Source organism: Colletes gigas, unplaced genomic scaffold (assembly GCF_013123115.1).
Source record: "Colletes gigas isolate AHSC1104 unplaced genomic scaffold, ASM1312311v1 Colletes_gigas_Sc00073, whole genome shotgun sequence".
NCBI classification, from domain to species: domain Eukaryota; kingdom Metazoa; phylum Arthropoda; class Insecta; order Hymenoptera; family Colletidae; genus Colletes; species Colletes gigas.
This window is the reverse complement of record NW_025106702.1, coordinates 65,646-93,063: the sequence shown is the minus strand read 5'-3', so window position 1 is coordinate 93,063 and position 27,418 is coordinate 65,646. Positions and strand designations below refer to the sequence as shown.

The following is a 27,418-nucleotide window of genomic DNA, read 5'->3' as shown; positions in this document are numbered from 1 at the left end:
CTAATCCAAACGTACTTTGAATTACAGCATTAGAGGCGCCGCTTCTTAATTTAAATAAAAATACTATTAGGGCCTGTAGCACAGTTCGCGATTCGCTATTACGCATGCTGACTAACATATCTCCTAGTTTCTTAATGTTTTCCCAGTTTAATCCAGTAAATGTTAGTATTTGCTCTTCATTCAAGGAGAAGTCTGCTATTTTATGAAATAGCGACGAGTCAGCATTTATCGATAATTTCTCCAAAAATAAGGAAACATCTGACACTTCTATTGAACTAGATGCGGAATGAACGCGTAATAACTGCAGATCATCGGTGTAAAATTGATTTCGAATTATATGTGTGGGACAACACCGGTTACCTTTCGGTATATAAAGTCTTCTTTGCGTAAATGCTTGAAGGCGTGCATTTAGTGGTATCACAACAAGTTGATTGCATGCCTGACACAAAATACAATATTTATGCGTATGCACGACTCTTTTAAAGGGTAATTCCACTACGGCTTCCACAGAGTTGCTTCTTCCAGCATGGAAATCTGGGTCCGTTGCATTATCATCAATACCACTACTGTCACTTTCACTCGGTTGCTGATTTCTATAAACAACTAATCTGCATTTACCGCAAAATACAGATCCTATTGTCACCGTATTAACACAGTACTTCTGATATTTAATAACTTCATCTTCCTTAACAATCCGTTTCACTATCCCACGAAATTTTTTTAGTGATGCGTCACATTTAATGCATTTACCACTATTGCTACTTTCGGCCATTTTTATTAACTAATTGTTAATTAACAGAACAAAACAGAGTATGAATGGTCGCGAACGTTGAGAATATTAATTTTTGAATGCGTGCTCGTGAAATACTTTTCCAGATTGTGTCTTTTCCTCGTGACGACGATTTTTATATCGCCGACTCCTGTCAGTTGCTCCACCCCCGCGAGTGGAGACGTTTTCTAGGGCGGGCCTTCGTTGGGCCTACTTCGTGGTCAAGGATCAATCAGCAATTTGTTCAGTTTTGACAATTACTGATTGGCCGCTTGACTGCACGAACAAGTGCCTCCTACTAATCTAGGGGAAGTCTTTTGGGTAGAACCCAAGATCGCGGAATACGCGACCGGCGACGATACCTGGCGACCCTTGGTGTTCCGAGGGTCGCGCAAACTGTCAGGCCCCTTAGTTCAGGTCCGTTTCTGTATGGACTGTTTATAGTTTTATAGTTTTATAGATTTATAGTTTTATAGTTTTATAGTTTTATATTTTTATGTTTTTATGTTTTACCGTATTAACCTTATCTCTACGGTTTTTACAAATTATAGATAATATAAAGCTAAAACAATTTAAGCTATTTACAGATTACAAATAATATAAAAATAAACCGATTTAAGTTATTTGCCGAAATTCCGTAGCAAACTATTTACAGGCTCGAATTGCCGCTAATCCGTGTACTATGGAACACTAATAACTCTAAAGATCTCTAAACTAATTGTTGTAGTCTGTACGCGGACGAAGTATAAGCGATGTGTTTGGTTTCTAAGAACGAAAATAAAAAAAAATAATCGACAAGCAAACGATCGAAAATGAAACCATTATTTTGAATAAAGGTGCGCTCACGGCACATTAATAGAAAAACGTACAAATGCTACATACAATACGTGCCAAATTCCATTAGTTATACGGCAATAACACGCTATACATGCGATTGTGCGAATGGCAACAGAACAGTAGGTTGCTGTTCCCACGTAGCCGCAATTATTTATTACTTATCGCATGCGCGGTTTAAGTCAAAAATTATTAAACCATCTGAAATATTAACCAACATATTCGAATCGACACAGACAATACCAGTTATTGAAGAAAATAGCGACGAAGATTGAATAAAGACTTCTCCTCATAACATTAAAATGCTTTTTAAATTATTTAACCATGTTCCACCCACTTGACAGTACTGAAAATTTAATATAAGCTAATTCGATAATAGAGCATTATTCTGAATTTTTTTGGTGATTGTCACTCAAGGGGTTGTTCGTAAACACCACCCCCAAAAATTAAATTAATTTTTTTCCACCCTTTGTAATTAACTTACAATTTTCAAAAAAATATATGTAGGAGAGCTAATAAATATCTATTATTTCCTTTCGGATTTGTTCAAATATTATAACCCGTTTTCGAGAAAAAAAATGTCAATGCTCAGGGTTGTTATCCCCATATCTCCCTTAGGAGGAGGGTTAGAGATCTGAAACTTCACACTGTTGACTTGTAGGTAAACAGCAATATCTGGAATACATAAATAGTAGTATTGGTGGTGGGGGCCGCTCCCCCATGCTTATCCTGCTAGGCCCTTTATATTTTTTGTAACGTCGTTGTTCGGCCATTACAAAATTTATGTAACTGTAAATTAAATATAGCGTATGAAAAACTATTCTTGACAACTTTAATTGCAAGTCTTCAGAAAATGAAGAAAATGTATAAACAGGGTGTTCGGCCACTACTGGGAAAAATTTTAATGGGCGATTTTAGAGGCTAAAATAAGATGAAAATCAAGAATACCAATTTGTTGATGGAGGGTTTGTTAAAAAGTTTTTAACGTTTAAAGTTCCGCTCGTACTGAATTTTTTTCTGGAAAATGCGCAAGAAGGGGGTATGTCTATTCACCAAAAATGATTGTAATTGACCCCCGCAACCGAAAATAATTTTTCCAGAACGATTTGAAATTTTTATATTTAATTGTTAACAACTTTTTAACGAAGTCTCTATCAACAAATTGGTAGTCTTGATTTTCGTCTTATTTTGGCCTCTAGAATCCCCCATTAAAATTTTTCTCAGGGGTGGCTGAACACCCTGTATATGCATTTAAAAAATATAAAAATATAAATATATATGTATATGTCGGAGAAGCGGAATCATGAACCACTTCCCTAGGGCGGTTAGCATTTGGTCCTCTCGGGCGACCAAGCCTTTGTCTTGTTATCATATGCATTTTTCTAAACTTCGAACTAAATAAACTTTAACTAATAATTAACTCAAACACTTAAACGAAACGAAAGAATGCTCAACGTAAACTAATGAGTCCTTTGCAAGGATTTCTATTTAGATTTTCTCGCACAACCTTTCCGTCTGATCACCCTTTTTCAATTCTCTTCTTTTTCTAAAAGTTTCGGTAACCAGACAACCAACTCGGCTACCTTCAAAGGCCACATTCAAACGTCAGCGCCAACCAGACGTACGTTTGCGTTTCCGATGACATTCTTTGCATCGATTAAATTTATGAATCGATAAGGGGCAATATAACTTTATTACCACAAACTGAAGTAACATTCAATTAGAACAACAACAACTGTGTAATGGATTCCGACATATATATTTATTTATTACATAACACATAAATGTACTTACCTTTTCTGCAAACGATGAAATGCAGGTGTCGAGAACATGTAAAACTCAACAAATATATAATACACGTACGTAACCGAGTTTGTACGCGGTCGAAGTATAAGCGATGTGTTTACTAAGAACGAACTGTTGACTGGTCAAAACGAAAGTGATCTAGCATTCCGCCGTTTGCCAAAACGTCGACTTTCGGCACCATCTTCCACCAAGGGTATTCGTGGCGGGCGTGCAACGATGTCGACGTATGTAGCTTACCGTGCAAGGTGGAGGGTGCCACGTTTGGCAACTCCGGGAACTTTCCACCGCTTGCATCAGCCTCGGCGATCAAGATCCATCGTCGATTGTTGGCGGAGGCGGGCAATGGCCCGAACAGGTCGACGGAAAGGACCTCGAATCGTTGCTGCATAGCGGGCGTCTGGATCAGTCCCGCGGATCGAAGGTTCGTGGCCTTGTACCTCTGGCAGGGTACGCAATTTCGGACGTGTCGGATGACGTCTCGTCGGAGGTGGGGCCAGAAGAACCGGGAGGCGATCCGTTGGATCGTTCTTTCCGTGCCGTAGTGACCAGCGGTAGGAGAATCGTGATACTCACGAAGTACGTGTTCTCGCTCGTGCTCTGGTACGACGAATTGCGCGTCCTCGCCATCGATGTCAGGCGAGAAGCGGTACAGGACTCCGTTGGCGAGCAGGTAGCCGCGCTGGGTCCAGCGAAGGAATTCTTCTCCTTGGTCGGTGTCCTCGAAACTGTTGATGATGTTCTGTAGGTGTTCGTCCCTGAGTTGGCTTTCGCGCAGCTCAGCGCTCCCCCTAGTCGGGAAGTCGATGCTGACTAAGCTCACCCTGCTTGGCTCCCCCTGGTCCTGGAGACTCGGGGGCGGTCGCGAGAGGAAATCGGCGACCACGTTGGCTTTTCCTGGGGCGTAGTCGACGACCAGGTTGTAGGGCTGCAGTAATAGGGCCCATCGGGCCAGTCGTCCGCTGGGCGTTTTGAGGCCGAATAGCCATCGGAGCGGTTGGTGATCTGAAATGACTTGGATTTGCGCGCCTTCGATGTATCCCCAGAACTTAGAGATGCTCCAGACGACGGCTAATGCTTCCCGTTCCGTAGTGGAATAGTTTTTCTCCGCGGCCGATAGTAAGCGGCTTGCGTACTCGACCGGGTGCTCTGCCGTCGGGTCCCCTTGTAGTAGAACGGCTCCGATGGCGTATCCGCTGGCGTCGGAGCGGATTTTGTACGGTTTCGTGCTGTCCGCTGGCTGGAGGATCGGGGCCTCGGTCAACATCTTCTGGAGGCGTAGGAATGCCTCGTGTTGCTCGGATTCCCAGGCCCAAGTGGCGTTTTTGCGCGTGAGGGGCTCCGCTGTCGCTGCGAAATCTTTTATGAATCGGCGAAACCACGAGCAGGTTTGTACGAACCCCATGAGTTCTCGGAGGTTTTAGGGCTTCGGGCGGTCCAGGATCGCTTGGATCTTCTCGGGGTCGGGTTGAAGTCCTTCGTTCGAGATGATATGTCCCAGATATCGGATCTGGGCGCATGCGAATCGGCATTTTCCTCAATTCAACCGTAATTTGAACGTCCGTAGGCGCTCGAATACCGCTCGCAAGTCGTTGCGGTGGTCTTCCCATGAGGCCGAGAAGATGAGGAGGTCGTCCAAGTATGCGACCATTGTTAGCCCGGGGAGATTACTCTTGAAGCGGTCCATGAGCCGCTGGAAGGTGGCCGGTGCATTTTTAAGGCCGAACGGCATTCGTTGGAAGCAGTATATCCCAAAGGGGGTCGTGAATGCCGTTTTCTCCTGGTCCTGTTTCCTAACCGGTACTTGCCAGTATCCGGCTTTTAGGTCCAGGGCTGTCATGATGGCTGGCTTCGGTGCCGAGTGCAGTAGATCGTCGATCCTTGGGAGAGGGTAGGCGTCCGTCGTGGTTATCGCGTTAAGGGGTAAAACCACTCTAGAGGCAGAAAAAAAGACCTAAATTTGACAATTTATTTTGGGAGTGTGACAAACGGAATAGAATTTCTTTTCAGAGGGTTTATTTAACACATATTGAAGTACGAAAAACAATTTTTTTACTTTCATTTTCATACAAAATGGCGGCGACAGAGCCCGTCATCGAAAACAGCTTTTTTAAAAACACCGCCATGGGAGGACGAATTTCTCGCCATGTATGAGTCCTGGAACAAAAAACCAAAAAAATTTATAATCTATATACAATTGGCTTTGGAAGTACGTAGGGGTTTTTCTGTTAATCGATTTTTGTGGAAGTAGTGCACTTTTTAAGAAATGAATCGGTTTTTTGCCCTAAAAATGAGCATTGAATTGCTTATAAAAAAAAAAGTTTACATTCAATCAAAAAACGGCTACGTACTTCCAAAGAGAATATTGTTGTGAAGCTACTGTAAAAATTTCAAATCGATCCATGCAATAGTCACCGAGAAATCTGTCCTCCCAATTTGAAAAAAGTGGTTGCGAGAAAAACGCGTTTAAAGTTTTATGAAGACTTTAATCCTTGAAATTTTCGTTTACCTCTAATCTGCAATGCCTGCACCATACATTTGGCCATCCAGGTCGATGTTCGCCTCCTCCTCTGCCTTCCTAGATTCTTTTATGGATGTTCGGGCCTTTTTTGCGGCATCGCTAAGCGATCTCTCGGAAAAGTCGATGCGGCGCATGTCGGTTTCCACGCAGAAGTTATAACAGTTCGGCCCAATTGTCATATCCAAATTCTTCATAAGCCTCATGATAGCTGATAGGCCGTCATTATATATGCCTACACTAATATAAACTGCCGTGTCAAGAACGTGTTTGCCGCTGGAAGTCGATTTCGGAGCCATTGACCAGACTGTGGCGTTGAAGCTCTCGTTGCTATTTTGCGTAAAGCCGCCGATACAACGACAAAGCAGTTTGTCACCGCTTAATTCGCCATAAATTGGAGAAATCGTTTCGTAAACTTCTTGAGATAGAGGTGGTTTATGCGTATGGTCTGATCCAGTAGCCTGTGCCTTCTGCCATGAACACCATGAGTTTTCTCCGCGCGGGCATTTGTCGTGTTTCGGTTCATCGTCAGTCGACAATTTGTGGTCTAGCGTCGCGTAGATTTCATTACGCATTTTTTCAACGGAATGATGATTTCGACGTATTGCTAGACCATAATAAATTGACAACTCGTCAATTAATTTGCCTGTTAGCTTGCCTTTTCCTCCAAGGCCTTTTGTCTTTTTTTTTAAATTGCGAAGGCGAGTACCCATTCGCTTTTGCACATGATCAATGCATTCTTTCTTATTAATTGTAAACTTTCCATAGGCCTGTGAATCTAAGATGGCTTTAAACGTTTTAGAATCTCCGTCTCCCACGTAATTTTTATATTTCAATTCGTGCAAAGATTCTGAGCGCTGAAACATTTCGATGACGGCGTCGACTTCCATCTTTCCTGCGGATCCTTTGTGGTTCGCTTGGCATTCATCTTCATGAGTTTCGGCCCATTCCTTGTACTCTTCGGTATCCGATCTTTTCTTCCAATATTCACAACTCTTACAATATTTGGATTTTACTAAAACATCGACCACTTTGCCAGTAAACCATCCAATAAGCGATACGAATCCGAAAAGTGACGAAAAGCCGCGTTTTCTCCATGAACCATCACCAGATACAGTAATGCCACTTGTGTTCGTCACTTTTTCGTCACTTTTTTCTTTCTCTTCTCGAGCTGCATTTTTTATACTAAGCTGACAAACCGCCTCTGCTCCAACAGCTATCTTTTTAACAATTTTGTCATAACATGATTGGAAAATTGGTCGCGGGAGATCCATGAACGCGCAAAATTTCATTATTCCATTCAATCCTACGCCCACCAGCCGCATAGCAAGAATAATTCTTCGATTAATTTCGTATCCTTTTTCAATAAATGGAGAACTAGGAATATAAATCTTGTCGCATTTTTGACATGAAATTACAATTTTGAATCCCAATCCGCGCTTTCCAGATTCGGAGAATGTCACATCAGATTTGCATTTTTTGCACACCACACCTTGCGATATAGCGGAGAACACTACTAAAAAATTCAAAATTCGGTAACTAAAACCTTCGTCTACTTCAAAATCGACAGAATCGATTGCTGATAATTTTTTAGCTGATGAGGAAACATTCTCGACGCTAGGCTTCTCCATTTCGTATCGGTTCAACGGACGTCGCTTTGAAATTTTCGGTCTCTTCAAATTGCTGCATTTCCCCTTTCTGGCCTTTTTTTCATTGAACACTGGCGTTTTATCACTCATATTGTTTTTGTTATTCACTTCAACACAACGAAATATATAATATATGTTAGCGTCAAAATGCTTTTCGAAGCTAAGACACGTGTCGGGGTCGTACACGTGTCTCGGAGGTCACTTGGTGTAAGGAATAGCCTCAGGAAATTAGAAGAGGATGGCCGATGCAGTTAGGATCGGTGACACCGTCGCGGATGTTATGATTACGAATCGATAACTAAGAGTCCGATTGCCAACCGCCGAACTAGACGCGTGTGGCCGATGACCTAAAGTCATGGCACGTGTACTGAGATAAGGATGTTCGAGAAGGATCTGGCCACGGAGTGGGGAAGGCTTTGCCTTTTGGTAAGAGGACTGTGATGAACCCCACGGCACTTACCCCAGAACTCTGATCGTGCGAACGCCTTGTAATTCTCAAAGACAATATAATTTCTAACATCAGAAGTGGGATAAAAGACCGCGAAGTTAGAACGCATAGTAGCCGTTGTATTCTTTGATCGCTCGAATTCGTAAGAATGAATAGTGAACAAGGTGAAGTCGCTGAGCCGACTTTGGAAAATTTGTTCCGTCGGTTCTTGGAAACGGTCGCGAACGGGTCGGTAGCTTCCTCGGCGTCCCCGACGCCTAATTGTTTCGTTGAGGCAGTACCCGATTTTAGTGGTACCGATATCGGTGAGGACGCGCATAAGTGGTGTGACCTAGTTGAGGCAATAACTGATAAACTCTCAGCTACTCAACGATTGAGTCTGGCTACCCATGCTTTAGCTGGCCCCGCGAAAAAGTGGTATAGGGAATGGGAAGGCAATCCGCGAACGTGGCAAAAATTTCGCGAGGATCTTTGCTCCGTGTTTGTGTCCGAGGATCGCCTTTGTGAACGTTTGACGCGCGCAGTTTCGTATACAAGTGATTCGGCGAGTTCGTATACTGAATACGCGCGTACTAAATTAAAATATTATGGACAAACGCAAATAGCATTTAAGCCGCATGAACTAATTAGTTTAGTTATTGGTCATGTGATGGACGCAAGTGTGCGACAATCCTTGATGAATGCCCGTTATACCTCTATTGCTGATTTGCTTAGCGGAATGGGCAATTTTGTGAAAGTGCCGAAAAAGGACACTGAACGCGATCGCGATCTAATACACGATCGTGGAGGACAAGTGCGCGAATATAAGAGACGCTCGAGTGATCGTGTAGTGTCGGCGCGGCTGCGAAATTTCCCCCGAAAGCGTTGTTACGAGTGTGACGAAACGGGACACATAGAAAGGGAGTGCCCGAAGAAAAGAAAAAACATTCACGAGCCGTCTCGGGAAACGGCGAAAAGGTTCCCGACTGGTCCTGTGTGTTCCTTCTGTCTCAAGCGAGGGCACGAGGAGAGCCAGTGTTGGGCGAAACAGCGTGCGATGCGAGATGACCCGCATCGGAAAAAAGCGAACGCTGATTCAAAAAAATTAGAGGCGAATGCTGCACGCATTAAAGAACTGGGACTGACCCCCATATTGTTCCGCGATCTGTTGGTGCAGTCTTTATTGGATTCAGGCGCGGATTGTTCTATGGTTCGCGAGAAGATCGCGAAGCAGGCAAATTGCAAAATTTTGCCGCACTTTACAAGCGTGCGTGGTCTCGGAGGGGGCCTCGTGTCTGTCGTCGGCCGTACTGCTGTAACCATTCAGACCGAAGACACAGCAGCTGAGGTTGATTTTCTGGTGGTGCCTGACTCGACTATGGTGTATGATGTCATTATCGGGGAGGACATCCTAAATTATGAAAACCTCTGTGTGAAGAAGGTCAACGGGGAGAAGAGGTTGCTACACTTTCCGTCGGAACCGGTAGCCGAAGAAAAGAAGGAGCCTGTGAGGTGCAACATGCTCGAGAACCTGCCACTTGAGATTAGTCAGCCCGTTGAGAGCCTGTTGTACAAGTATAAACAGATGGTTGGGGAAGGGTATCAACTTCGAACCGTAAGTACTGGGGAGTTAAAAATCACATTGAAAGAGGACAAAACAGTGAGATACCAGCCCTATCGTTTATCGTTTTCACAACGAGCGGAAGTGCGCAAAATTATTGACGAATTGTTAAGAAACGGTATAATTCGCGAAAGTGTTTCGCCGTTCGCGAGTCCCATTATTCTAGTTTCCAAATCGAATGGCGGTACTCGAATGTGTGTAGATTATCGCGGGCTGAACAAAATCACTATTAAAGACAGATATCCGTTGCCCTTGATAGACGACCAATTAGACCGATTGGGACGAGGACAATATTTTACCACGCTGGATATGGCTTCTGGGTTTCATCAGATACCAATAGCGGACGACTCCATACAGAAAACTGCCTTTGTTACGCCGGATGGACAGTATGAATATTTGCGAATGCCATTCGGGCTTGCCAACGCTCCTGCAGTTTTCCAGCGTGCGATAAACGTAGCCTTAGGACACCTTAGATTTACCATAGCGATCGTATATTTAGACGATATAATAATACCCTCGGCAACGATAGAGGAAGGATTAAAGTATTTAGAATCCGTGTTGCACGCGTTAGATGCTGCTGGTTTTTCTTTAAATGTAAAAAAGTGTAAATTTTTCCAGACTACAATTGAGTATTTAGGCCGAGAAGTATCTGCAGAAGGCATTCGTCCAGGGAAACGTAAAGTTAACGCGCTGTTAGAATCACCGATTCCCACGGACGTAAAGAAAGTTAGGCAGTTTATGGGCCTCGCGAGTTACTTCCGGAAATTTATTCCCGAGTTTGCAGTACGGACAGCATGTATAACCAAATTAACTAAAAATGATGTTCCGTGGTCATGGGATAATGAGCAAAATGTAGCGCGGCAATATGTATTAGACCATCTCATATCTCAGCCATTATTAATAATTTTTGATCCGAGTAGAGAGACCGAACTGCACACAGACGCTAGCTCGATTGGTTATGGAGGGATTCTATTTCAGAGAGTTGACAAGGAATTGCGTGTTGTTTCGTATTTTAGTCGCCGTACAACGAAAGAAGAATCAAAGTATCATTCATACGAATTAGAAACTTTGGCAGTTGTGAATGCCTTAAAGTACTTTCGAGTGTATCTTCTTGGGATTCATTTTAAAATTGTAACAGATTGTAATGCTTTAAAAGCGACAAAAGATAAAAAGAATATTTTACCTCGCATTGCTCGTTGGTGGGTATATTTACAAGATTTTGAATTTGATATAGAATACCGAAAGGGAAAGTGTATTGAGCATGTTGACTTTCTCAGTCGAAATCCACCTAAGCATCAACATGTAAATGTGTCGCGAATAGATAAAAATGTAATCTCCACGGATTCTTGGATGAGGATAGCACAAAAGAATGATGAGGAAACCCAAAATTTAATCAATCGAGTTGAAACAGGGGACGCAGTTAATAGTGATTATTGTGTATCAAATAATATTTTATGTCGGAAAATATGTAGTGATAAGGGAAATATTTTATTAAGATTTTATGTTCCGAGAGGGTATCGTATTGCACTATTGCGGCTGTATCATGATGAAAACTCTCATGTGGGTTTTGAAAAAGTATATGAGTGTATTTCTCGGAAGTTTTGGTTTCCGCGGATGCGCTCATTTGTGGAAAAATATGTAAAGCATTGCCTGACTTGTGTCGTCTCCAAACGTCATGCTGGACCACAGCAAGGTTTGCTGCATTCTATTCAAAAAAGACCGATACCATTTGACACAATACATTGTGATTGTGTTGGCCCCTTTGCCCAGACAAAAGATGGGTATCAGCATGTTTTACTAATAATTGATGCGTTCACAAAATATTTACAATTAGTACCTTTAAAATCATTGAGTGGTGCAGAGACATTTCAAGTTTTTAAAGAAAGATTAACGCTGTTTGGTAGACCGCGAGTTGTAGTGATGGATAGGGGTACCAATTTTACTTTTAAACCATTGCAGTGTTGGCTGAAAAAGCAAAATGTCGACGTACATTTAATTGCAACTGGGGCTCCGCGTGCTAATGGCCAAGCTGAACGTTACGTGGCAACAATCACAAATTTGCTCACGGCCGAAGTTTCTAAATCGTCTGATTGGCTAAATAAACTTAGCAAAATCCAAGAATCGCTAAATACTACTAAACAATCTTCCACCGGGTTTGCGCCAAACCGATTGCTGTTTGGTGTAGAGCGCAGCGCGGGTAGTGCTTTGCATATTGAAGCCGAATTGCCGAATTTGGGTGAAAAGATAGATGTGGTGCGTGATCGGGAAATTGCTTCAGAGAGAATGTTAAGAAACGCTGAAAAGCAGAACAATAATTTTAATAAGAAGCGGCGGACCAATGTCGAATATAAAGTTCGTGATACAGTTTTTATTAAACCAGCTGCTACTCGCGGAGCAAAATTAGACAAAAAATACGTTGGTCCATTCGAAATTATTGAGGAGTTGCCGAATGATCGGTATAAAATTGTTGGTGAGTCGGGGAGACCACAAACAGCTCCCAAGGATAGGTTGCGACTATGGAATGGAGAATGGTGTGCAGACGAAAATCTTGTTGAGAGTGACAGTGGTAGCGCCGATGAGCCGTGTTAGCGATATAGATAATTGTTGTAAAGCAGGAAAAAGCTTTAGTTTGGTTAATTCTGAGTAAATAGTTCTTCTGTAAAATTTTAGTTTCTTTATAGTCAGTTTTGAATAAATATTTCTTTTGTGAAAATTTGATTTTCTTTTTGTTCAATTTCAAGTTCCGTTATTTTCCCTCTGTTCTTGTTTATTTTATTTGTCTATCTTTCGTTTGTATGGAGTATTGCGGAAGGGATGGCGACATAAGACAAGACTATAGTATAGTTGGCTAACGGGACGCGTTGCGTCTACTAGCAAAGGAAACTGGCTATTGGGACGCGTTGCGTCTACTAGCAAAAGAGACTGGCTATTGGGACGCGTTACGTCTACTAGCAAAGGAAACTGGCTATTGGGACGCGTTGCGTCTACTAGCAAAAGAAATAGGCTATTGGGACGTATTACGTCTACTAGCATAAGGGTGGCTATTGGAACGCGTTGCGTTCGCTAGCAAAATAAAGAGAAGATGCTTTAGAATAAAGAGAAGGGTGCTTTACGTGGTAAAGAGTAGCAAACCCAACGTTAACTGTTTTGGTGAAAAGGTTGAACACGTTTCAATACATGCCCGATTTATTGATGCTTCCCGAGAGCGTGAAGCAGGTCAGAATTGGCCGTGTTAGCGTCAAAATGCTTTTCGAAGCTAAGACACGTGTCGGGGTCGTACACGTGTCTCGGAGGTCACTTGGTGTAAGGAATAGCCTCAGGAAATTAGAAGAGGATGGCCGATGCAGTTAGGATCGGTGACACCGTCGCGGATGTTATGATTACGAATCGATAACTAAGAGTCCGATTGCCAACCGCCGAACTAGACGCGTGTGGCCGATGACCTAAAGTCATGGCACGTGTACTGAGATAAGGATGTTCGAGAAGGATCTGGCCACGGAGTGGGGAAGGCTTTGCCTTTTGGTAAGAGGACTGTGATGAACCCCACGGCACTTACCCCAGAACTCTGATCGTGCGAACGCCTTGTAATTCTCAAAGACAATATAATTTCTAACATATATGTATATAGCGGATGTTTTCGTACGCTTCGCGAACGACCGATGTCTCAGAGTCGTCGAAGGTTGTAAAGCTTCGACTCTAGGTTTCTATTGGGTTGTTCGGAAAGTCATTTCGTTTTTTTTGGGGAACATGAAAGACAGTTTTCGTATAATGAATAAATATTTTATTAAATTATATATTGGCCATTCTGGTCCAACACCTTTTGCCATCTTTCTGGCAGTAACATAATTCCCCTCTCATAAAAGTTTTGGTCCTTGCTGGCAAAAAACTGGTTCAGGTGGTTTTTGACATCTTCATTTGAGGTAAAGGTTTTGCCATCCAAAAAATTTTGCAGGGACCGGAACAAATAGTAGTCGGAAGGCGCCAGATCTGGAGAATATGGTGGATGTTGCAGTACGTCCCATTCAAGCTGTAAAAGTTTTTGGCGAGTGACCAAACTTGTGTGAGGTCTCGCATTATCCTGGTGGAACACTACACCCTTCCTGTTGATTAATTCGGGCCTCTTCTCTTTAAGTGAATCATTCAATTTGTCCAGCTGATGACAATAGACTTCTGAATTAATCGTTGTATTGTCCGGCAAAAGCTCAAAAAAAACGATTCCTTTGACATCCCACCAAACGGAGAGCATCACCTTTTTTTGGTGAATGTTGGCTTTTGACACGCTTTGAGCCGGTTCATCTTTTCTGCTCCATGACCTCTTGCGTTTAACATTGTTGTATACAACCCATTTTTCGTCCCCAGTAATAATCCGCTTCAAAAATGGATCATTTTCTTGACGTTTGAGGAGCGAATCACACGCGTCAACGCGACGACACAAATTTCGCTCCGTAAGGACATGGGGCACCCACACATCGAGCTTCGAGGTTAAGTCCATGCCTTTCAAATGGCCATAAACAGTTGAATTCGACAAATTTAACCTCTCACCGATCTCTCGTGTGGTTATTCGCCGATTTGCATCAACTAATGCCTTTATCGCATCTTTGTCAGCTTCGACCGGCCTTCCAGACCGTGGTGCATCTTCGACATCAAAATTGCCGGATCGAAATTTTGCAAACCAGTTCTGGCACTGGCGTACTGTTAACACGCCTTCTCCATACACATCCGTCAATTTTTTTCTCGCTTGGACAGCATTTTTACCTTTTCTGAAGTAAAAAAGTAAAATATGACGAAAATGCTGCTTATTGCTCTCCATATTTAAAAGGGCACCAACCAAAAACTACTGTGTAGAATTAATAGAACTTTTTCACACACAAGCCTTGCAATATCAGCTCTCAAGACATATAATGGTTATGCGGCTTAAGTGTGAAGTTGGTTTCGAAAAAACGTAATTAAGTCCTCTGACGGGAAAAAACGAAATGACTTTCCGAACAACCCAATAGAATTCGCGAATCCGTACTTCTCTAACCGTGTTACGGGATAGAGATGGTAAGTTGAAAAATCTACGAGATGCGTTTGACTGCACGATTGATTCAAGAGTGTCGCGATCTTTCCGGAGCCCGTTCCTCCTCAGCTCAAAACCCCCTCCGACACACTATTTTGAGGGTGTTAACTGATTTTTGCGTTGACCTTGTGATTCGATTGATTGGCCATCGACTTGGGGAAGGAGGATCCACTTTCCTGCCCCGAGTGGGAGGAAAACTCCTCCCTCACACCCAACCGTGGTGAAGGTGGAGTCCCAGGTCACCCTGGAAGAGGGTGACCGCGGTGTCCTCCCCAAGTCGAAGGCCGCGGTAATTTTGCTTAGGAAAAGAAAAAACGGGACTCCGGATTAGGAAGCGCTGAGTTTCCGCACGTGTTGTACAGCTGTTTTATGGCTATATTGTTCCACGGGTTGGCAATGGTCGTTGCCGGTCGGCCGACGTTGGCCTCGAAGACCGGACCACCCGCGGAACAATATAGCTCTTCGCTGGTCAACTCAGGTCTAGGATTTTCGTTCGACGAGGCAATTCGATTACTTTACGATGACATTTGCCAGATGCGGAATATTCGAAGACTTTTCGACTGAATCACGGTTCCGCATCTGGCACCATAAAGAGCGGAAAAACCCGAGTTGACCGGGCGGAACAGCGGACAAAAGGGTGAAAAAACTGAAGGGCGGTGAGCTGCTTCTTTCGTAAAAGTTTTTATTCGACTGCCAGCAGAACACTCGCTTCTCCTCGAATAGATACCGCTCTTCTCTCTTTCCGCAATCGACACATCTTATCTCTTAAACCTAAACATCCGTCGCCCACCTGCGGCGATCGCCCCAAGAATCGCCCCAAGAATCGCTTGCATATAAAACAGAGAAATGAACAGGAAAAACAAAACGAAGCATGTGCACGGCGTGGCTTATCAGCTGTACTGACTCACAGATACACTTTTGTTTATAGTATTATCGTACCCTTTTGACCTCTTGAGAAACCCTAAGAATCGTTTGATTTAAGGTAACAGGTAAACTTATTATTTCAAAAGGTAAAAGAAGTACAAAAGCGATGAATCACAGCGCGCCCTGTGAGTGCTCAACGCGCGCTCTGAGACGCTGCGGCAAAATCGATAATTGAACCTTTTGAAATTTGTTTTCCACTATAAATCAAATGGCATACTGTTTCTATGTCCCTAAAGTATCGTTTAAGCCAAAAAAAAAAAAATCGATTTTTTGAAAATCCTAGAGTGGTTTTACCCCTTAAGACGGCGATAGTCGACGCATACGCGTATTCCTCCGTCCCGTTTGTTAACCAACACCACGGGGGCTGCCCATGGCGATTCACATTCCGCGATTACGTCGTCTGCCAGCATTTGGTTTAGCTCTTCGCGGAGTGCGAATTTCCTGGCTGGTGACAGGCGGTACGGGGGAACTGCGATTGGAGCGTTGTCACCCGTCTCGATCCGATGTTCGGCGTGGTTTGTGGGGTCCCCGTGGTTGTCGAACAGGTCCCGTGTGCTGTTCTAGAAGGGTGGACAGCTCTTGCCTGGATTTCGAAGGAAGGGTTCGGGCCTCGTCCGCTCTGATCTCGGTTTCGACGGCCGCTAGCTCAACGTATCCTGAGAAGCAGCGTTCAAATAGCTCGTCGATAATTTCCCGATCGTCCTTCTCTTCGGTCGGCGCACAGTGGGCGATTTTGGCAATCTAGCTTTACTAAATTAATAACTTTTTACTGACTGAAGTTATTTGCCTAAAGTTTTTTTAATATCTTTTTAGTGTCTTCAGAGCATGTTACGAATATAAAATTTTAGTCATACTCACATTTTTTTATCCATAGCCGCCAATTTGTCCACCGCGTCAAAAAATCTTTTCATGTGGTCACGGACATCATCTCCCTCTTTCATACGTTGCAAGGTCAGCTGCTTTAGCAACGTGGCTTTTCTTGCCGGTCCTTTTGATGCAAAGATCCCTTCCAATCTTTCCCATACTTCTCGCGAAGTTTCACAACCTCTCACCTGTTTCAATTCTGCAGGACTTATACACAAAATTAGGTCAGCTTTAGCCTTTTTATCCTCCTTTATCCATGTCTGTATTGAAGCTTCCTTTACTGCTTTTGTAGCTTGGTCGGTTCCTTCGTGCACTCCAGGTTTTAATCTTTCTCCACATACTGCCATAAATCTCCCTTTGTTAATAGGGCTTCTACTTGCATTTTCCATGTTTCATAGTTATCCTTCGTGAGTAATTCGATCCTCGTCGAATTTATAGCGTTTGCCATTTTTATAAGACACGTGCTTTTTCTAACCTCAAAATCACACACGCGGCACCTGGGCCCATAACCTTTTGTTGTGAAATTGTACAAAACATAGAAAACGCATTGGATATGAGCTCAAAATATATATTTGATTAATCATACAAGTGTGGTATCATAACGAAGTACTTAGATTTATGGAATTTAAACGATCACTGCAAGTTTTAGATCCTTGTAATTTTACTACCGAAAGCATGTTGCGGGGGACGCAAGAGGTCGCATTGCATCGTCGTATCAGGATAGCCAACATTTTTAATGAAGAAAAAATGGTCAAATGTCACTTTCGTCAGACGAATCATATGAATCGCTGGAATCTGATGATGGATTCTGATCTTCATTTTTTAATAATAGGCTGACATCAGGGCTTCTATTGTGTTGTTTGGATGATTTCAATGAAAAGGCGTTGTTGCTCGATATTTTCGGATCAGATGAAAACAGACATCTATTTAATATGTCTCCGTTGGTACATATTCGCGAATTCTTTCGTGTAAATATTTCTCGATAACGTCTATAGTCCTTATGTCTACTCTCCTGGGCTTCTTCTGATAATTGTCCTAATGGTAAAATACAGTTGTCTAATATATCTCTTCCATGGACAAGAATCTTGTGGACAGTTGACGGCATATAATACCAAGGATATAATTTTAAATATAATTTTCTTGTTTCTTCAATATACGCAGCAAATTTATTAGAATCTATTTCTGAAGTGGTGGATATGGTTTCTAAAATTACTCGAAATCGATGGATTAAGGTTTTGTCAATTCCGGTAATTGCTGCCGAAGTGTCGGTATTTTTAAAAAATCTTCTAGCAGTGTTTCCGTCATTCGTAGTTCCATGCCCTTGCTTAACAACATCCACTAAAAGGCCCATTTCGGTTTTGAATTTCATTTGTATTTCCTTCTTCCTACTGGCAACCTTTTCCTTGTCAACTGCTGAACGTCCGCGTACTTGCCATTTTTTAATTTCCAGTCGATAGGCTATGTGCAGCAAGCATTCAAAGCACCTAATCCATGAATGTAATGGAGATATGCCAAAATTAAACATTTCATTGTTTACTGGTTTGTTAATTATAGCTTGATTCATTTCCGTTGGTTTCGCGCCACATATATAGCAGGTTTGACTAGAAGTATATTGTGAAAGTGAAGTGCATATTTTACCATCTACCATTGTGAAGAGTAATTGGCATGTTACCAGTATTTTAGTACTTTCAAACATTACGCTCACAGGTCGAAGTTCATCTATTTGTGATTTAATTTGGTCTATCTCAAATTTTATTAAGTCTGCAGATTCCTTTTTATATAATAGTTTAATCGGTCGACAGTACCTTACGGAAGAAGGACTCGGGTTGAACCAAATAATAGTTTTATTTTTATCTGAATCTAAATAGTACAGCTGAAGAGGGACCATCGAAATAGCAAATAAATATTCATCGTCAGATTCCGGATTTTTTAAATTTTTGTTTATAACGGCTTTGGTTAGAGCTACCGTCACAACCCCATTTAGCGATTAGAAAAAATGAACAAGTACTTAAATCACTTGACATGTTCTTCAAGAAATCTTCTTTTAGAGAGCAAATACGTTGAATAGTGTGATCCATTAAATTTTGCACCTTTACTTCTGCTGAATCTTCTGTAACTTTTATAGATGACTCAATAGGATAACACTTTTGCTTTTCACGCTTAATAATTTCATAGCTAGGGTAACCGTTATTTCCGAGACTTTTCCACTGTTTACGAATCATTTTATATTGATTGGTACTCAACTTTGCGTTGACCATAAGCGCAAGTGCTTGTTCACCGTTTAATGTTGCATTCTTTCGATTACAAACGGTTCTTAATTTCTTCATATGTGTCGCTGCTTGAGGAGAACCTTGAGATAATTCCCTAACAAGTACTGCTGCATCTCTTTTTCCTGATGATCTCAGGCTCAATTCTGCTGCTAACAAAACCTCTTGCTTACTTTTCGTCTCTAACAGGTGTTGAACCTTTCGCTTCTTTACCGGACTGGAACATTGATCAAATGGTATTTTGGGTCTTCCAACTTTTGATCTTGATGTTGAAGAAGACTGTGCGAAGGATAGAATTTTATTCGGCAACAAAAATTCCAAATTTAGCCAGTTTTCATTGTTGGAAAGAAATCTGTCCAAATGCCTGTTGCATTTCTCCCACTTTGGTTTAAGTCTTGTTATAAAGCACGAAACTGACTTTTGTAGATCAGACATTGCTTCCGCATCAGGTTCACATATATTGTATTTATTTAAAATAAACGAGGTCACTTCATCACTACTCTTTTTGGATGAATTCATCCAGAAATTGAACAGATGTCTTTTCGTGATGTTTTCACTCATGTTCGAAGTAACTAAATTAAAATTATTGCATACACTAAAGTAACTACACTAAGAATAATGTAACTACACAAAGAACAAAATCACTACACTAAAAATGAACTAACTAAACTGACTTTGACTTTGTAAGAAATATCACAAGACGTACAGCAAGGAGACCGATCACGATGTGTTGCAGAGAAAGATTGCATGAGAACTAATGAAAAGCTAATGTAGAGCTGGAAGTGGGAAACTGTTTATGAAAAGTGCTTATCGCCTTTCGCCCTTTCCGAACGCGAGACTGAAGAGTTTGTTTAGATTAGCCAGAACTCATGCGACGCATATCGCTTTCTCGGGCGCGTGAATGAAGAGCGCGTTTTCGCCTCAAACGTGTTACTTGTTAAATTGATTTTCTTCAAAACGCCCAAATATGCGCAGCAAATTTTTTTACAACATAATCCTTTTTAGTCTTTAATTGATATGTGCCATGAATTTGATTGAAGAGAGCTGCAGAACAATTTTAAAGTCTTCTGAAACTTAAAAAAACTTTTAATGTACTGTACAATGTTAATACTTACAAAAAAACGTTTTTACAAAACTTAGTAATAATTACTATATTGTCCAAAATACATTAGAAAAAACGAAATTAAAGAATATAGATGAACACCAAAGTTATTTACTTTTAAAAATGAAGTATGAAATCACAGTACAAACATAAAACCTCATTTTATAAATACCTGTAAAAGAAATTCATAAAAAGAGTAACGGTACTATTAAAGGCACCATAGGTCGCAAATGAATCTTTTACTTGGAAAACGAGATTTAGCATTTCTAGCGTTGACCCTCTGCGTCTTAAGCGTCTTCTTCTTTGCCACAGTATAGAACGATCGACATTATTTATGCATCTTAATAATCGTGCTTGGTTACCGGCTTCGATATGTCCACCATTATTGCATGGACAGATCCTTAATCTTTCTTTTAAATTGTTTCGAACTTTTTCGTAAATGTCGGGCATTGACTTCACACGACGAAAAGCATTTTCAATTCGCAATTTTAATTGTTGCATACTTGTAATTGGTTGGCCTGACTGGTAAACAAAATTCTTTACTGCTCCCCAAAAGAAGAAATCCATAGGCGTAAGGTCGGGAGAGCGAGGGGGCCACACATGAGGTGCTGGTCTACGACCTATCCACCTACTTCCAAATATTTCTGATAAAAATTCACGTACCGGCCTAATAAAATGCGGTGGGATGCACCATCATGTATAAAATAAATTTGGTGACGTCTATGGTGTGGTATGATTTGTCTCAACCGAGTTATGAATCGCGAACGAAGAAAATTAAGGTAACGTGCTCCAGTTAAAGAACTATGAAAAAAAATAGGACCGATAATATGGTTCCCAATGATTCCTCCCCACACATTAATTGAGAAATGGCCTTGATTAAATCTTTGCATCATCGCGTTTGGATTTCCATATGCCCAGATTCTAGTATTCTGCGAATTCTGATAAGTTGCGTTGAAAAAATTACTTTCGTCTGTGAAACACACATTCTGAAGAAATTATGGATCGCGATCTAATTTTTTCAACATCCAACGACAAAATTTGCGTCGCGTAGAGTAATCTTGGCGTTGAAGAGCTTGCACTTTCCGAATACGATATGAACGTAGTCCTTCATCACGAATAATACGGTGCACAGTCATGTGCGAAACACCAATTAAACGTGCAATATTACGTAAACCCATAACGGGATGGGCATGTGCAAGTGCAATCACACGCTCCTCTTCCCTCCAGTGAATGCGTGGTCGACCTGCCCTTCCATATCCACGATTAATATTAAATTCCAAGTCTTGAAAGCATTCCTCAAGTCTTTGAAAATCGCGTCTATCAGGAATACTTCTAAGATTTTCCTGTCCACTATTAACTAAATAATTGCGATATACACTGCGGAGCATAACTATAGCACCACTAATTTTTTTAACATTTCCGACCTGTAAGAAAATAATTTGAAACAACCAATTATATGGTATGAAAAAGCATTGTAAATAATGGATTTTAGGTGAAATTCATTGAAGTTGTCTACTTATATGTCAAGATTTAATCGATAAACGTTTGACGATCGGTGCAAAACAATAGAACCAGTTCATTTTTAACGCACTTCAAGGGTTTCTGTTGGAATTTTTTTAGTAAACCCGGGAATCCTTAGTTAATTAATACAATGCCACGTGGCAGCTACCTTAATGAACAAGAGCAACGTGAAATCGCACGTAAACTCGGGCGATCTCATAAAGTTGTACTGAATTTTTTACGCGATCCTACTAAGTATGGGAAAAAATAAGAAAGGGGGACCTAAGAAGAAGTTATCCCCTCGTACTGAAAGGCAAATTGCTAAAGTTGCGAGCAATACTTTAAAAAGCTGTAAACAAATTGTGAAGGAATGTGATCTCGGCGTTTCTCGTTGGACTGTCCAACGTGTCCTTAAACATAATTCAAACATTATAAGACAAAAAATGATATCTGCACCTACACTTCTGAAACGTCACAAAATAGCCAGGCTTGAATACGCACGAAAAAACATAAGCAGAAATTGGAATAATGTAAGTTAAGTTTAGACATTCATAAATCGAGATTTTAGCTTCATATTCAATATTCCTTATTTAACTTAGGTTATTTTCTCTGACGAAAAAAAATTCAATTTGGACGGTCCAGATGGATTTAACCCCTTAACGCTCACATTTTTTTTCAATTTACCGTCCAAAAATGCACAAATTTTTTTTTATCATAAATTCATACTCTTGGGATATTGTAACATGTTTTTTGCATTATTTTTTATTTTTGAATTATTTTTACCAAAATAGAAAACATAAATAGAAGAAATAATGGAATGTGACACAAATCATTCTATATCAAGCATTATAATTTTTTATTTTATGATATAAATATATACAATTAAACATTTTATGATATAAATATACATTTTACATATTACATTGTATGATGTAAATATATACAATTAAAAATGTGATTGGGTGTGGTATATTTTAAAACATGGTACGGCACATAGCCCGACATTACATTCGCTACACATGTACCGTGTTTCTTTCCTGCATTTTTTGCCAGTTGCATCTCTCCGGTTACAACAAACAGCACAACATCTGTAAGGTGCAGTTTTGTTTGCAGTTGGTGGAACAATACTTGGAAAATGTCTTTCCGTCAATCTTGCAAGTCCCGGCTCTATAGCGGGGCGCCCTGCTTTTTTCAGTGTTGGCGAATAATGTTTCTCTATTATATTGTGGACTATAGTTTTTCGAAACTCCAAATGGTTCTTCCACCCTTCATTTTTTTTATATAAAACAAATGCGTTCCAGACGCATATATCCAATAAATGGAAGAAAATTTTCTTATAATATTTCTTCCCTCTCTTTCTCGCTGTTGGGTAGTCATGTAAGTGTTGATCTAATCGATCAACACCTCCCATTGTATCATTGTAATCTAAAACTACCTGTGGTTTTTTAATCTTCTTTCCGTCTTTGCCAATTTTATTAGTTGTCGCGAACTTTGTGTTATGGATGGTTGACAAAAGACCAACATTTTTCTTATCCACCCATTTCATGACCATCACCTTGTTACTTCTAAATGCTAAAGCTCTTCCTTTTTCTAACTTTTTACTTCGTAATTCTAACGGAATGGCTGTCCTTTGTAAACGAAGTGTACCATAAAAGTCAGTGTTTCGTTCTACGAGAAATCGCGCAAGATCTACTGACGTGTAAAAATTGTCTGTTGTTACACAGTATCCTTTTTCCAATAATGGTTCAATCAAAGATAAAACTATCTGCGCAGATATTGGCATGTCTTTGTAATTGTTACTAATTATTGTTCCTTTTCTTGTATATATAATGGAAGAATACAAATATCCTGCCTTAGATTCGCATAGGAGAAACATTTTTATTCCGAAGCGGGCTCGTTTCAACGGTATGTATTGCTTCCAACCTAATCTACCTTTGTAAAGTAACAAACTTTCATCAATTGAGATATCTCTTTCAGGAATCAGTAAACTTGCACACTTTTTGTTAATATAATCGTAAACAGGCCAAATTTTATTTAGCTTAGGATTTGGGTGAGTATTTGGATTATATTCTTCACTATTGCAAAAGTGTAAATTTTTTTTTATGTACATATATCGCCGTAAAGAAAATAATTTTGGAAAAATTGGCGTTTGGAAAATTTCATCAGTTGTCCAATACATTCTTTCGTCGGGTTTTTGAATTATACCTTGAGCTATAGTAACAGCCAAAAAAATGTACATTTCTTTTTCGGTAACTGGTGTATTACTTGACCGAGATGTACCCGGTTGCTGTTCAGCATACCTGTTTGTTTCCGTAAGAATAAAATTTACCAAGAAATTTGAAAAAAATAATTCAAAATATGAAAAACAATTAGAACTGTTTTCGAGGGTAAAGGTGCAACCAGGCGTTTCTCGGCCGAATCTCGGAGGTGCAGGCTTTGACTTAGAAATACTTAGATATTCCCAATTTCCATGAATTGAAAAACGAGGTTCATCATCAAATTCACATTCTTCTCTCTCGGTTTCAGTGTCAGAATCACTTTCTGAGTACTCAAATGTCATGTACTCAGAATCACTGGAGTCACTGTCATTCATTTCGAATTTTGTGTAAATCTTACAGTAAAATGTAGAATGTCTAGATTTACTTAGATTCTCCTAAAAATTTGTAATTTCTTCTTAGATTTTTCATAACTTTTACACAAAATTAAACATTATATTCAGCATACCTGGTTATCCAAGATAGATTTCTATATAACGTGCTGATATATAGCGTGACGGTGTAATAATATAAATCACAAAATATTATAACAAAAACCACAAAACAAGAACCAAGATAATAATAACAATAATAACACAAAATCTACAAATTATAAAGAAAAAAACTCAGTAAGACGTACACTGTTCTATGGTTACTCGAAGACTAAAGAAACGAATAGAAGTTGTCTCAGCCGCGGATCGAAACCGAAGTTTACGGCGAGATCTTGGGGCCTTATCTTTGTTTATGTAATAAATATACAGTGTATAAAACCTGAGAAAGAACGTGCATGCTTCTTTAGTATAGGATACCATGGGACCGGTCCATAATTATCAGCGGTTATAGTAAACAAATCGCTATGTGGCGAAAGTATCTGTTACGCCCGTGACTGTCACGGGCATGCACATTTTGGTCGGTTCGGCGTGCCCGTATATGTCACGGGCGTGAGCGTTAAGGGGTTAATTCATATTGGAGGGACCTTCGTAAAGAACAAATATACTTTTCGAAACGTAATTTCGGTGGAGGGACACTTATCGTGTGGGGTGCATTCTGCTCCTGTGGCAAGCTCAGATTAGCTTTTCCAACTACACGAATGAATAGTGCGGAGTATATTAGAATACTCGAAAATCATTTATTGCCTTTTATTCATGCAAATAGTCAACATTTCATGGACTTATCAACAAGATAATACTCCAATCCATAAAAGCCGACAAACCACAGCATGGTTTGAAACGTTTGATGTCAATGTAGTGAAATGGCCTGCATGCTCCCCAGACCAAAATCCAAATGAAAACCTATGGGGTATCATGGTACGGCATATTTATGGAAATAATCGACAATTTTCGAACATTTCGGAACTAAAAACAGCAGTTATTGAAGCGTGGAATCAAATTAGTGAAGAAACTTTGAATAAACTCATTACAAGTATGAACAATCGTATTTTTGAATTAATATTAGGTCGTCCCATAAGTTTCTTCCCTTTTTTTGGTGTGAAATGAATACACGATATTTGTTGTTTAAGTTTGATTTATTGTGTTATATATGAACCGTTCTGTTCTATAACCTTCTTCCATCTCTCAGGAAGCCTCATTATGCCCTCTTTTCAAAATTGTTGAGGCTTACTTGCAAAATATTCATCTAGGTGCGTTTTTATTTCGTTTATGGATTTGAAAGATTTACCACGGAGAGAATTTTTTAAGGAGAGGAACAAGTAATAATCGGATGGAGCAAGGTCTGGGGAGTACGGAGGATGAGGTAGAACGTCCCAATCAAACTGTAATAATTTTTGCCTTACGACCAACGCAACATGCGGTCTTGCGTTGTCGTGATGGAAAACGACGCCTCGTCGGTTTGCCAATTCTGACCGTTTTTCTGCTATGGCGGCTTTCAATTGATCGAGTTGATTGCAATATTTGTCAGCATTGATCGTTTCACCGTGAGGAATGAGCTCGTAGTACACTACACCTTTCCAGTCCCACCAAATGCACAAAAGAACCTTCTTCGGATGAAGTCCAGGCTTCGCAACAGTTGAAGGTCTATTTTCCTTAGACCAAGTGCGTTTTCGATGCACATTTTGATACACAATCCAAGTCTCGTCTCCAGTGACAAGACTCTTTAAGAAAGGATTTCTTTCATGTCGCTGAAGAAGCAAATCGCACGTAGAGACGCGGTTCATAAGGCCGGTCTCCGTCAATAGGTGTGGAACCCAAACCTCATATCGATACGCATATCCCATCTTGATTAAATGCTTATGTACCGTTGTCTTGGGAATATTAGTGGCATCCACTATCTCGCGTACACTATATCGCGGATTTTCAGCGAGCTTAGTATTGATAAGGTCCGTATCCGTCGTTGCTGGGCGGCCGCTGCGGTCTTCATCTTTCAACTCGAAATTGCCAGCTCTAAATTTCTTAAACCAATTGCGAATGGTCCTGATAGTCGTAGTACCACTCCCGTAAACGGTGCAAATCTCGTCTGCAGTGTCCTTTGCACTATTGCCTTTTTTAAAGCAATGGAGCATAACATGCCGCAAATGCTTCTTTTGGCTCTCCATATTGAACGGTGCAGAAACAATTTTAACCCTTTTAGTGCCAGGCATTTTACGGAGTACATGCGAAGAATGCCACGGGCCGATTTGATATGCGCGCTTAATGAATAGCTTTATAAGGAACAAAATTCCGATTTCCTGGAGAAAAATTTTACTATTTATTCTTCTGAAACTTAAAGAATATGGAATATAATGTTGTGCAACAAATTTTTAGTTATAAAATATGTTTTATTATAAAATTGTTATGTACTTGTGTGTATATAGATTATATAAACTTTGAACTTACCAAGCAACATAATATCTTAGGAATTATGTTTATGTTGTGGAAAGCATGCACCATGCAGACCCTTCTTGCAAATTGAACATATCGTTTGAGTTCTTCTTCGCTTTCCGCCGTCATCTTTACTCCTCGTACTGCATACGCAACAGTCTTCCTCCTTTTTTCCTGGTAATTTTTCCAGTTTGTTGGATTCTGCACCGCTGTTTTTCTTCGCACTTTCCCATTCTTTTGCAAGAGTTTCTACAATACTGATCATAAAACGGAAACGAGTAATAGGCTTTTCCTCAGAAGGGAGACTTTCTTTGTAAATGATGTAACTGTTGAGCATCATTCTCGAAAACACATTGAATCATACTTTTTTCCAGTATTTTACTGTCCGCCTTTCATCCAGATAAGTATATAACATCATATCGGATGTGTCGATTCCGCCCATGTAATTATTATAACTTTCTATAGCGAATGGTTTGACTGTTTCGTTGGTTTGGCCTCTACGTGTGCGGAAATGTGTGGTACTTTTCGCTTTGGATTTAGAAGATAATAGAATAACTGGAAAACGTTGGGATTTCTTTTCCCTGTAACCAATAGTGAGAATAGGGCCCTGTCGAAAATATTTCGTTACGCCTACAGCAAATTTTTCAGTAAGCGGTTTCGGTATAAAGGGCCTGGCGGGATATGCATATGAAAAATGCCCCCAAACGGATTAGTTTGATTTTTGGCTAGATATTACTTCTAGATATGTATATAACTTTTCTTAATTTTGAACCCGAAATATGCATTAATTTTTAAGTTATTTAACGATAAAGAATTTTACAAAATATTTTTTAATTGAAAAACTATCTGTTCAAAAATTCTGAAAAAAATATATGTTGTACATACATCTGCCGCCCATCTAAAAAAAAATTGTTTTCTTTAATTTGTTTATTGCAAATGTTATAAAAAAGGTAATATTTATTTTAATCATTTTTTTAAGTGCTTTATCGTTTTGGTACCACAAACATATT

At 40.3% G+C, this 27,418-nt stretch overlaps 1 pseudogene; it reads right to left on the bottom strand.

Annotated features, from left to right (window-relative positions):
• Positions 1 to 4,747: 4,747 nt before the first annotated feature.
• LOC122403763 lies at positions 4,748 to 6,452 on the bottom strand (annotated as a pseudogene).
• Positions 6,453 to 27,418: the final 20,966 nt, after the last annotated feature.